The sequence below is a fragment of the Bradysia coprophila genome (genome assembly GCF_014529535.1).
Source record: "Bradysia coprophila strain Holo2 chromosome IV unlocalized genomic scaffold, BU_Bcop_v1 contig_106, whole genome shotgun sequence".
Classification (NCBI taxonomy): domain Eukaryota; kingdom Metazoa; phylum Arthropoda; class Insecta; order Diptera; family Sciaridae; genus Bradysia; species Bradysia coprophila.
Window position 1 is genome coordinate 3,589,609 of NW_023503372.1, and position 14,222 is coordinate 3,603,830.

The 14,222-nt window shown below is 34.0% G+C and overlaps 1 protein-coding gene across 2 annotated transcripts in view; it reads right to left on the reverse strand.

The window, feature by feature from the left end:
- LOC119070964 (Ig-like and fibronectin type-III domain-containing protein 2) overlaps positions 1-6,143 on the reverse strand; it is a 71,233-nt gene extending 65,090 nt beyond the window's left edge. For both annotated transcript variants that reach the window (XM_037175532.1, XM_037175533.1), the window contains exon 1: positions 5,752-6,143. The gene's annotated coding sequence lies outside the window, so the exon portion shown is untranslated. The remainder of the gene's footprint in view (positions 1-5,751) is intronic.
- Between the last annotated feature and the right edge of the window lie 8,079 nt (positions 6,144-14,222).

The window sequence follows — 14,222 nt, forward strand, 5'->3', positions numbered from 1 at the left end:
CAATTTGTGTAGATGTACGAACTGGAGTTGTTTGTCACGTTTTATTTGTGCAGAAGGCATATTGAATCAAGAATATAACAATGACACAAGATGTGAAGAAAATTATTTTGTAGCGATGATGCACTGACTGTGCTGTCCAGCGTACACAATTACTGATACATATATGTGTACGAAAGATATGTGTATGCAAATTGAGTTGCGATTTCATAGAATATGCATCTGATTGAGGCGTTATTTCATAAATAAAATTCGGATTACCTTTTCTTAATGAAATTCGCTGGAAATTTAGTTAAAGGCTCTTCACAGTTCTGTGAGCGATATGATTCATTTTTTTTACGTTGATGTTGCATTCGAACAGAAAATTATCCGAATTCAATCGACGAGAATAAGCCGAGTGATTTCTTTGAATTATAACCCATTGGTTGTAAAAATTTGTCGTTATAACCATGTCCTATGTATGGTGGGGTAATATTTTTGAGAAAATATTTTCCTATATCTTCATAAAGTGTCGCACATTTTTCCGAATTTTCCTACACTTATAATATTTTTGGTGAAAATTAAGGAAAATGTAGGAAAATGTACAAAAAAAAATTGGAAAATGTTTCCCCCGAGGGGGAATCCAAATGGTTAATCGGTGATTAACATTGATTAATCGCTATATTTCACGCTTATTTGTAGTTTTGCAACGATTCCCCCGGTCAAATGCTGGTAAATCAACAATTCGTCATCATGTTAATCACTTGTTAATCATGTTAATCATGTTAATCACATCAATAAAAAAGAGTGGTTTCCTCCTCGGTTTCCCCCAAAAAAAGTTCTATAATTTCCATGTGGACAAAGTGCAATTGTTCTTGGTGCCTAGAGAATATTTACATTGGACGCCCAGCGTTTACATTTACCTTCCATTTAAGAAGTGCCCTCGGCGATAAAAAGGTAAAGAAGGCACTGCCTGGTAATTCCTAATGACTTTTTTTATCATCAAAAGAACATTGCAAATAAATCGAATTTCAGCTTGTCATCTGATACGGACAACGACTACGATAAGAATAAGCAATGAATCTATTGTCCTCTTAAATATAGCGAAATGTATGATCAAAACATTGAAGTAATAGATTTTGTATGGAATACTTACAGTAAACGTTTAGACAAAAAACGTAACAGATTTAACCGTTCAACGTATACTTGTAAAAGGGTAATGACCGAAACGGATAGATTGCCGTCAACCGTTCTAAAAAAATATTTTCATTAAATTTTCTGACACAATTCTCCCCTTTCTCGAACATTTCACTAAAACTCTACACGTACACTCCATTTATCAGTATTATGGCACTTTCGACCCAGGAACGTAAACGAGAGACTATTGTATGTGCTGATAATTTGGTTAGGATACGCTCAATAATAATTACTAAAAAAAAATTTTAAACGAAAATTTAAAGACTTACGACAGGCGAATGAATGTTAACCAAAAATTGGAAAATTATGTTTAAACTGAACTTAAGAAAAATTGGATTCTATTTCCTCGAATTTCAATTGCCAACTTTTCCCTTTAATTGGCTCAACTTAAACAAAACTTTCGCATCCACTTGTCGTCTTTCATTTATTTACTTTAAGTTTATATTTTATATTTTATTTATGCAAAGCTGTACGGTGTCAGACTGACAGCACAAAAGTTTTTCTTTTGGGCAAAATGTATATGCTATAGTTTAATCCGACGTTAGTTACTTAGAGGTATAGAATGAATATTTAAGTAGTTTTCTTGGTGTAGCATCAGGTCTGCACTTATAAACATCTTTGGAAAATATAGTGAATGATTTTTGTATTTTATTATGGTACAAGTCGGATAAAAAAAAAGTTTTCCTCATTTGTATGGCTACACATGTGAGGAGTTTATTATTTAGAACAAGTAGTAGAACACAGTATTATACGACTGAAGAACACAGAAAAGTTTCCAGTGCGAAACTCTTGTTCTACTAGTTGTTCTTTCGATAAAGTGGCACCAAGTATTACTTAAACTTCTACTTTTACTGTCATATGTTTTTCAAGATGACGGTGCTGTATTTCGATATGGCAATGGAAAAGTTACTTATTTTATACGAGCGTATAACATAGCATTCATTATGCGCGTTATTGCGCTTCGGAAAGTCTTGATTTTTATTTTTTTTATTTTTTTCTTCTTTGTTTCGTGTGACTTCGTTCACATCTCTGGATATTAGAATAGAGATAATCCATCAATAATGATTTGGAGAAGGAAACCGTGTATTGTCTTTCCTCTTTTCTCGTTTCAATGATTTTTGAATATATATTTTTTTGCGCTTCTCTATACGGAAATACAAATAAAATATTTTAGGGTTGGCTGAATATTTTAACGGATCGTTTTGTCAAAGATTTTTGAAAAATCTCTTGTTGAATCAGATGAGATTTTTCATGCCGATTTCATCGCACTTGTTTGCATTTCTGGATACTGTATCTATGTGTATATATACACATTGTGAGAGGAGTTTTTTTTGTCGGATTTTAGTAATGGGGTTTTTGTGGTTTGTTTAAATATATTTTATGCTTTGTGAACATATCAGGTCAAGGGATTTTGAAAATTCATTTGAAATTATTGAAACGAATTAGGCATAGGCTATTCTATCTGGATGTTGAGTGAATTCGTTTATTGGAAATTGTAAATATTCCGACCGAAAAATGTCGACATTAAAATGTCTATATTTTTATGCACGGCGTTGCGGGAAACAACAACAAAATTCTAAACATCAACTTCAACGCTAACTTCAACAGCAAATAACAGCCAAAAATTTGTGGATATCTGAGTATGTTAGAATGGTACAGTTAATTGCATTAACCCAGAAATTTTTCCACAAGAATTTCCATATCACAAAATTTCCGATGACTTACAATAACTCCTAATAAATAAGTGCGGCTTGCTTCATAATCTCCATACACAAAGTGTTTCATAATATGGTTAGTAACTAGTGATGTAAATCTAGAGCGGTATTACGGCATGAGTTTTCTACAACTCTGCTCTTTTTCTATTCTACCGTCGCCTCACTATTTCAAGCAAAATGTCGTCGCAATAATTCGGTGTCAACAGGAAAATAATTACATTTTTAGTCGACGGATTTTTATAAAATATAATGTGATCGTATAGCGCATGATCTCAGAACTCCGGAACAGTAATTAGTATTTCAATTAGCTCTGCATCATAGTTTGGAAAAAGGAAACGAAACAAACGGTTATCCAAACTCTTATCGATTTGTTACGCACCGATTGAAATACTAATTACTGTTTTACAGTACTGAGATCATGCACTATACGCTGACCCTTCATTTGACTAAAATCCGTCGAATAAAATTTTAATTATTTTTGAGTTGACATTAAACTGCAACGACGTCTTTACTGAAATCGCGAAACGACGGTAGAATAGGGCACAGACGACAAATGTTTTCTCCAATAATTTTTTCCGAAAGCGTTCTCATAATTCTTGAGTGTTAGCAGTGCCGGACTGGCACATACATACAAAAATCAAAAGGCCCTTCGGGAATCGCCCGAACGCCCACAGGGCCAGTCCGGCACTGAGTGTTAGGATTCCCAGTAAGTTGTAAAACTTCAATAAGAATGATTTTTTTAGTTATCAATCCACATATAGTTATTGATCTGACGCTCGGACGACTACGGTAAGTATGTATTCTTGAATTCTTATGAAACAGTTAGTCATCTGTTACCGACATCGATGACAAAAATAAACGATGAGATCAGTTCAGTGTTCGGTTATATAGCAAAATGTACGGTTTAACTAATGAAGTAAAAGATTGTGGTTAAAGACTATGTGATATTGTAAACAATAGAAGTAACAGATTTAATGATTTTAATTGCCGTTTATGAAAGATTATTTTCTCAATAGTTTATTCGGTTGCGACGAGAAATTCATCAAGTGAACGAATGATGTGAAATTATGATTCTCGACATTCTTTTAATGTTTTTGTTGTGATAGACGAACGGCTCATCAGATTTTTTGCAGCGGTTGAAGCTTTAAAAATTCCGGACGTTTCCCACACCATCTCAAACAGATGAAAAGAGTTCATTTCATTGAAATGCACGCGTTGCGTGTATTAACCTAAACTATTCGTACAAATTGCAAATCAGCGTTTGATTCATGATTAAAAACCGAACAATTTGCCATTTTCGATTTTTATTGAAATGAATTTTTGCTGAATTCGGTGGAACGAAAATATTTTCAAATTCAACACTCAATCTGTCCACAAATTATCCAGATTTGTTGGTTGACGTGAGTGTATATATATGTGAAATCAAACGAACAAATTTGTTCGACAAAAAAATAGTTTGTTTTTAACGAGTGCTGAAGCATCATTAGTTACTGTTTATTACCTAAATGAAAAATGAGATAATTAACACAAAAATAAGTTTTTCTTATCGGAATTTTGATCTCATATTCATTAGCATTGTAAGAATAGAAAGAAAGAAATTAGAACGCTAGCTCGTTTGAAACAATATGATATCGGGAGACTATAGCCACTTCCACATCGATTTTGTTTCCAGTTTTACCGGAAAAATGTTAAGAAATGGAAACGTTTAAAGAGGAAACCATTTTTTGTGGATTTTTTTCCGCTCACAAAATGTGGAAAGAAACCTAAATTGATATTTCTTGTTTCTACTAACCGTGGGACATAATTCGTGAAACTCTTAAGTGGTTGCGAATACCTTGTCACGGCATTAATTTTAAAATGTAAAATGTGACAAAAATTCTCTGCACGTTTTACGTCTCACATTCTTCAAATATTGTATTTCCGTTGTACTTTGTAGTAGTCATCAGAACCACTTACAAACGTACATGAGATATATAAAATTACGAGGAGGACACATAATTGAAGCGACCACTCGAAGTTTTTGAAAACAATTTTTTTTTTCGCTTTTACTCCATTTACGTAGGTGAAACTGTTTGTGAAAAGTTTCCTTTTAATGGAGATAATTAGGGAAATTTTTTCCAGACGACAAACTCTGTAATATTCCAACAACAGATTTGATAATGCGTTTTCTACGTTGTACTATCGCCGACAAACAAACCAAGTCTGATACCAAAGTCATTTTCACGTAATTTGATACATCAAAAATCATGCCGTTGTCGGTTTCATTCAGTCGAAGTAGACACATTGATAAATGCTCTCAAATAGTATCATGTACACTCAAGTCATGGACAGCAGTAACCGACACTAATAGTGTCAAAATCATTACGAATTCCATAAGAGATTGATGAAATCATGGAATGTTCCTTATCTAAAACAACCATGTACGGTGTTTTCTTTAACTTGTTTCATTTTAAACAGTAACCACACTTGGTATCCTAACCACTTAGCAAAGTCATCACTTCTATCGACTCTCATTCTACATTGCTACTCCATCATTCCTGACTTGGTATGTTTGTTAAAACAAAATAATTGTTTGTTAGCATTGAGTTGAGATTATTTAATAAAAACATCTTGAAACTGTAAACAATTTTAAGACAAAAGTTTCCTAATTTACCATTTCATTATGATACTCGTAAAAGAGACTCGAATTTTTATTGGTCACACTCACAATTTTAAATAAAAATATTTTCTTTATCAGATCTAAACGTCCATTTAAGTGGCAAAAAAATAATAAAAAAAATTTAATTTTAATTTATGTCTTACGACAGTGCATGCAAATTAACTTCTATTCGAAATAAATCATGTCAACTATTATAATACGTACGTATATTACTGCCCGTTGATATCGAAGAAAGGATAATCCAATCGGAAATGAATACTATACAGTCACTTCTTTCGTCTAACAAATTTAGCACACCATTCGGCTACCGTCAATTCTCGATAATATAAAATGATCTACCTAGTTGTATTCCAGATTATAAAAAATAAAATTAAAGTGAAAACACCACCGTAACAAAAAAAAAATCGTTGGAACAATAGCCAAACGAATAATTAAACTTAATTAATTTTGGTCGAGAAAACTTAAAGCAAAAACCCACAACAAATTGCCGTTTAACTGGCTATCAGATTACTTTACTTCTATAAACCAAAATTTATTCGATTTGAATAGCACACGATTACTATACGCAACAACTCTCATAGATCGGTAGTTCAACACGAACTGAAGCTTTACGTCTTCTACAAAGCAATTTTATATTTTGAAAATTTCTGTTTCTTGTTCAGTGAGAGAGAGACAAATCTTTTGGTTCCTCTCTGAACGAGCGAAAGCTTCGGATAGGAAAAGCGGTACGAATTGTCGGCTCTTATGCTTTTTGTCGGTATATTGTTACGTTTTGTTATGAATGGTTGTATCAAAACAAAACAAAAAAGACGATGCTAATGTTGGCAAACGACGAGCTCTTTCGTGAATTCACGTGCACGATATGTATACCTATATAAATACAAAATCCTATAAATACATAGCGATCACACATAGAGGTGTGCGCCGATTTCAAAATAGTCGGCGGCGGTGCGCCGACTGGTGATGGATCGGCGGCGGCGCGCTGAAAGAAATTTAATGTCGGCGGCGGTGCGCCGATCGGCGCGCCGATAAATTTAAAAAAAAATCTAAACTTTCTAAAATAATGCAGACATTTGAAAAAGCGTGCGCAATCCTTTTTACGAACACTGAATTCTTACTATCTTGCAAACTAAAGAACTGAAGTATCAACCACGAATCCAAGTACAATCTCATTTTTATCTTTCGAATGTACAATCCCTGACCTTCATTTTAAAAACATCTGATTCAATGAATCCAAGAATGATTAGTGAGTTTGCCTAAATGACATATAAGTCAACTTATAAGTTGGAAATTTTCAGTCACATCTTCATCTTCATACTAGATGTTCTAGAAGGTTACTTAAAATTTACAACTTATAATTTATATGTCATTTTCGCAAACTCACGATTGTCCTTTCGATTAACAAGGTTTTGAAAGAACAGGTTAAGACACTTTCGAGTTGATCACGAGAGCGGTGGAACCAAAATTTTCCTCTGTAGCGCCAACTAGGTTTGGAATATTTTATATGACGATTTCAACTTACAAAAAATAATTGTTTTCAAGTTGACTTTTCAACAATATGTCATTGAATTTGTGTTATGTTTGTTTGTTCTTAGAGTCGGTTTAAATGTGTGAATTTCGTTACAGTAATTGAATTAATAAATTTTAGGAACAAATTTAACTAAACGAAATAGTGAAAATTTATCAAATTAAAGTCAACGGTTTCAGAGTAAAAATATCACAAATTTCATTAAAGAATACTACTAAATTGGTTGCGAAATCGTATCAAATTGTCGGTACAGGCGTATCCAATTGCATATTCGAGCAATTGAACAATCAGATTTTATGAATCTTCAGAAGCAAAAAAGTGCAATGGTTTGTTTTGATATGAGTCATCATAATTTCCGTTTTGACAGAACAACATATGACTCAGGGTTGATAAGTAACTACAAAGATAGGGTTGTCCATATAGTGGCCACATAGATAGATGATAAAACGACAAAACGCCATCACGCCCAATGAAAGTAGATAAGTAGGTATGGCCAGTCCATACAAGTCGGAGCACATACGGATTTGCATAGCACCACCTCAAACGAACTCATTTCTAGTGGAAATTTGCACTAGAAATGAGTTTGTTTGAGGTGGCACCATGCAAATCCGTATGTGCTCCGGCTAGAACAAATTTGAACGTTTGGCCATACCTATCTATTTACTTTCATTGATCACGCCAACTCTCGAGTGTAACTCTATGGTTTGCGCAAATAAGAGATTTTGATAAACATAAATGTATAAGTAATTAGTAATAAGTGTATTTGCTGAGCAGCATATAGCAACCTGACTTAAAAAATTAAGAGATAGAAACATTTGCTAAAACCTTGTAATCACGCACACACTGTTGTATATATATTTCAGTTTAAGTTTATATTGCCGCCCATTAAAATGGCTGAAAGCAATAAAAGTATAAAATTTCGGCGCGACGAAAATGAAACCGGCGGCGGCGGCGGCGTGAGCCAATATTTTTCGGCGGCGGCGCGCCGAAAATTTGGCCAAAAATCGGCGGCGCGCCGGCGTAAAATCGGCGGTGCACACCTCTAATCACACAGCTTATTATAATAATAACAAATTTTACTGGAATTTTGCATGGAATGTTAAAGTGGATGAAATTAATTTTTGGAGTGTTTATTAGTGTCGCACTTATTGGCTAAAATTTTATCGGGAATAGTTGACTTTGATGGGTATTTTGCGGTAGATGGGAAATTAAAATAAAAGCAACAAACTGTAGCCAACGCAATTTCCATTAAAATAAAATAGAATGTTTCAGAACCATTTTTCCATGAGTGTTATGCATGCCTGTATGTGGTCGTGGTGTGATCTATGCAAGTTAACAATATGGAATTTGATATGTAACAAAATTAGTCGACAGAATATGGTAAAGGGGTTAAAGCATATGGGTTTTAAAAACTGGCTTGGGTTGCCTTGGATGCTGCGAATAACCAAAAGGAAGAGTTATGACTTCATGCAATTTTACGATCTATTATTTGAAGCATTTTAGCATTAAACCCATTTAGCGAACAGCAATTCTCAAAATCACGGACGTCCCTTATGGACGATCTCACCAGTGCCGCACCTGCCAAACCTGGAATTTAGGCGTGGAATTGAGACTACTCCTGAAAGTTTGCATTTTTATAAGAAAAGGGGCATTTTTTGAATGATCCAGGCCCTTTTTCCGGTTTCCCCGAAGGACCTTTTGGTAGCCAGTCTGGTACTGGCTTATTGTAAAAAAAGAGCAAATAATTTGATTTTCATGGAAACTTTCTCTCTATAATTTTCATAGACGATGTTCCGGTTGGTGCCAGTATTTTCAAAATTTCCAGTGTCAACTACGTGTCATCTATGATTACTTAAACAAGTTGCAAGAGAGCAATGCAAGAAATTACACGACAAATATTTTATAGTACAGTGGACGTCAGTTAAACTTATACATGAACTGGTTTCAGCTGGTCCACACACACAAACGAAAGTGCATATATACTTGTTCACTAAGACCTTGTAAGCACACATACGCAGTTTTGTTCATGTAAGCTGAACAAACATCTGAAACAATACGTTTCAACGTTTCACTAATCAATACATTCAATCAGAGCCATCCCGACCATCGACCATCTATCATTTTGTTTTCGCAAACCCAAACCCAGACTGAAAACCTTTTTTCCAATGATAATGATAATGTTAATGATAATTACGAGTTCTGAAGATTTCCGATTAATGGAAAAGTAATAACTTCGAAATGGTTATTTGTGTACCTGGTTTGGACGATTGATTTTAGGCAATTTCGCGGATTGTAGGCCGAACGAAGTGAGGCTTACAAGCGAAAGTGCCTTAAATCAACCGTCCCAAACAGGTGCACATGTAAGTTTTCATGCAGAGGGCCGGAAACCCGAGAAAATTCAAAAAATTGCCCTCATTTTCGGCCCCGAAGCATGAAAACGAAATTGGATTTCACTTTTTCGTGGAGCGCAAATAAAGGTTTCTCCGTTTCAATAGTTCCGACTTCTCTATAATCACATTATATTGGGTATTCCGAACCAAATAGCTGCATTTTCTAAATTTTTGTTGGCGTAAAAATGCTCGAAGAATTATTTTTCCATTTGTTTGTAAAATCCGTTACGCCCGGTTGATGTGAAAACAAACAAATTGCGGTACAAGCACTTACAAAAGAAAAACCAACAACAATACGTGCAAACATATCACCGACTTTTCATCATTTTTCATTCGCATCCACAACATTTCAACATTTCAATTTTATTTCGCTCAAAAGTCTGATTGAACAAAGTCTTCATACATTTTGATCACTTTCGAATATATTCAATTTCCATACGAAATATATTTTTCGTTTTTCGATTTATGTATTTTATATTTTTAAAGCACATTGTTTCATAGTTCAAAAAAAAGGTTTTCATTTCAATAATAAAATGGAAACCGGCATATAAAACGTGACCGGAATTAAAACAAAAAAAAAATGAAAGAAAAAAGTTATGCAATCGGAAAAACCTATGTATCTGCTACAAGCTTATTGGGTATGAATCTGTACATACTGTATTCTAATTCTGCCGTAATATCGAAAATAGGCTACACGCAAATATATGCAAACATACGCTATTTAACCCAGCTTTTCTAAACCAATAACGATTTTTTTTTGCTGCTGTAATTTAATTAATCATTCGCATTCAGGACTTTTTATTTTATTTCGATAAATTATGATTTTATAAGACAAAAGTACTTCTACGGCATGGGTAAATATTGTTTTAATTTTTTTATAAATCAAATTGAAACTACATATTCAAAGTATTCGCGCTAATATTCACTTACTGCATAGCAAATGGTACCAACCAAAAAAAATAAAAATTTCATAAATTCCATACATTTCAGTAGACAGCAAACTGACAAGGTGCTGACAAGGTGCGATTTCGCAGTCAGTGCAAAAATGAATTAATTTTAATTTTATTTTTATAAAACTAATTTGAACGCGTAGATTTTTTTTAAACTTAAATTTTGAATGAACATAGTGTCTTTGATCATTTAAAAATAAAAAACTTTTTGATGCGAATGATCAATTCGTGCAACTTTGTGTATTTCGGTTGGTATACAATTCCACAAGGCTTGCAAGAAAAATTTTGTAGATTCGCAATTTTTGTGGCACAGTTTTCTTATGTATTTTTAATGTGAAATAACATTTGATTTTGCATAGCAATTGCCGATGCGATTGTATCCCACTTTCGTTATTCACTTTCACCCTGGGTGGGACTCAAATAACTGAAAGAAAGCTTTCCCTTAAGAGTGATATCGCGAAATCTTCGAGCAAGTTTAGGACAAGGGGCCAAGGATATTATTGAGTTATAGTTTTTTCATTCGTCGAACCGTTGTGAGTAAAACGCAGATTTACTGAAATTGACTTTGTTTCCGAAGAGGCTGCCACAAAGGGGTCAAAATGTTTTTTTTTGTAATAACTCGATAAAACAGGATCGATAAAAAACATCTTTAGCTAAGTCTGTAGGTGGGGAAGAGATGCAAAATTTGACTATACATATGACCGGGTGATTTTAGGTGAAAAACAAGTTAAACGAATCGAATGAGCTATAACTCACCAATATCCGTGACTCCTTGTTCCGGTATCACTCGTAAGAATAAATTGCAATTAGACCAAGTTTTGGAGTTGGGCTAACTTCAATCCTGTTAATATTCCCGGGTGTTGACCCGTACACTAGGTCCCACCTTTTGGGCGGGTCAGGTCCCTTGACTGACACTTTTCTAAATGGATTTTTGACGTACTCATGAAAACTTGTCACATTTAATGCATAATATATTTACTATATTAATGACTCCACGCAAATGACAGTAAATGACAAATGACAGTAAATTACAAATTTTCAAGATTTTCAATCAACCTCAAATCATAAATAAAATATGACTCATGTAGATTACGACCCTCGCTTCGCTCTGGCCGTAAACTTCTCACTCGTATGATAGATGTTCTTCTCTTACACTTTTGCGTAAAAAAAGGAAGTTCCGCGGTACTTAATATACCTTCACATGGTGACATGGTAATAAATGAACTTAATTAGTTTTTGGTTCATCGTTAAAAATAACTCAGTTTACCAATATTTTCGGTAAATTGGTACCACTCTATAATGGTAAAGGGATTAAAAATATTTGTAAAAGGAGAAATTTATTGGTAGACCGAGAAAAAATAATCCCTCGATGTCCCATTCACAAAACCTTCAATCGTGAATTAAATTGTCACGACTCGTGTGAATTACGGCCCTCGCTTCGCTCTGGCCGCAAACTTCACACTCGTAAAATTTTTACAATATTCTCTTTGATTCATTTAATTCCATGAATTTAAAAAAAAATCTTCAGAAATTAGTTGAGATAATTCATCTTATATTGCATGCAAAAATTTAACTTTTTTATTAAAATTTCTTACACTTTTTAATCAAAGTGTGCTAATTTGATAACAGGCATTTTGCTGGCGTAAGATGTGGTTGTAAAGGGAGCAAAAAACAACCTACTTGATAGATGACAAACAACTTGATAGTTAACTATCAAATTTGATAGTCAACTATGAAATTTGATAGTCAACTATCGATAGTCAACTATCAAGTTGTTAGTCAACTATCAAATTTGATAGTCAACTATCAAGTTGTTAGTCAACTATCAAATTTGATAATCAACTATCAAATTTGATAGTCAACTATCAAGTTGTTAGTCAACTATCAAATTTGATAATCAACTATCAAATTTGATAGTCAACTATCAAATTCGATCGTCAACTATCAAGTTGTTAGTCAACTATCAAATTTGATAGTCAACTATCAAGTTGTTAGCAAGAGATGTTTACACGTTAGAAGATGGGCATCGAATGATGAAATGATTCTTCCTACCAGTTTCATGCACGTCGAAAACAAACTTATATGATTTACCCACACTACCAAACCAAATCAAATTTCATCAAAGTAATCTTTTTTAATTGAGACTATGATCAACAGTATAAAATCCCGTTTTTCTCGTATAGCTTCCAGATCCTTAGTCCTACATAGCCCATCTTCGAACTTAGCCTCGGGATTTTAATTCCACACATTTAAAAAAAAGAATCATCCAAATTGGTTGAGAATTACTCAAGTTATCGTGCCCTCAACGATTTTTTGTTACCCACATTTAAAGTTTTTCATAGCATTTCATACATTTTCAATCATAGTGAACCTTTTTGTTACCCACATTTTACGGTATTTTCTGGTGTAAGACCCTGACTTTCAGTCAAGGGAATAAGACTTTAGAGATTTTAATGAGGATGAAAGTTAGAGATTTTATTGTGGGGAAGTTGTGGTAATATAGCAACTGGTAAAACATATAAGAGAGGGAGCGGAAGTGATCGGAATTGTATATGACTGGAGAGGAAGGGGAAGTGAATTTATTGTAATCGATTTCATGCTGAACGTAAATGACTCTGAAAGCAATTGGATTATAATTGAGCAATTTTTATGAAAATGTAGCAATTACATGAAAATTGAGCAATTATTTGAAAATTAAAAGTCGATTAACATCAGATTGATCCAGACTCACATCGGATATAATTGATGTTATATGCACCAAGCAAAAATTGGATGTCCTGTTTCCGTTTAAGGCCGAAAAGACACGAGCAATTTCGAGTTGATGGGATCGACAATATTTAGCTGCGTTTTTCATTATTCAGCCTAGAGATCATCTTCAAGATACTGTACTTTCGAGCGTCACCTCACTTTAGTTTCGTTCATTCCTTTATTTGTATGAGATTAAATGAGATTTTTTGTTGACGTACTTGAAGATGATCTATACCTCTTATGCGGCATTCATAGTCAGACACTCACGCGATTGGTAAAACTGTATTAGAAAGTAATATGATTGTATGAGCCGATGGTCTGGTAAGTTGAAGCACATTTTGACACATATTCGGAGACCACATAAACGAGAACAGTCTACTACATGTCGCATAATGTGTTATTTACGTACAGGTAAATGAGGATTTAATTTTAAAGTAAGAGACGGAAGTACTAGGGAAAAAAACTCGACTCTTCAGTATTGTAATTCATATACTTTTGGAAGCCCTAAGTGCTATTAAAATTGTTCCGCTTGTATTGATTTAATTTCATAATAGTCCGACCAAGATAGTATCACCACTTCTGAGCCATTTATTTTCTGCGAGAAACTTACATCCATTCTCCATTCTCCAGCTGGTACAAATGGAAGATGAGGTGTTGCATAATCACTGAGGTTCGTTATTCTTGGCTTTGTGTACCGGTGTCCCTAAATTATATCAGGTTCGATACTGTATCAAAGTTTTATGTCGTATATCGAAATGACATGCACATACGGTCAATGGACATGAATCCCAAAAATTCGCAGAGAAATTATCACCTAATAATTTAAACATGGGATGGCTCCTTAGTAACAGTTCTTTACAAAGTTCGCCTTTCAGCATTATCAGGTGTGGACGCCAAACAGTCGAGAATTTCTTTTGTGTAACTATTTCGTACTGTTACGTGTATGAGTCAAGTATTAAGATTCAGATTCGATGCAGAAATATTTCGATCAGAACTTTACCTTAATTGGAGCTTCCAATTTGACTCCCGGATGATAATAAACGTCCATGGAAACAAATT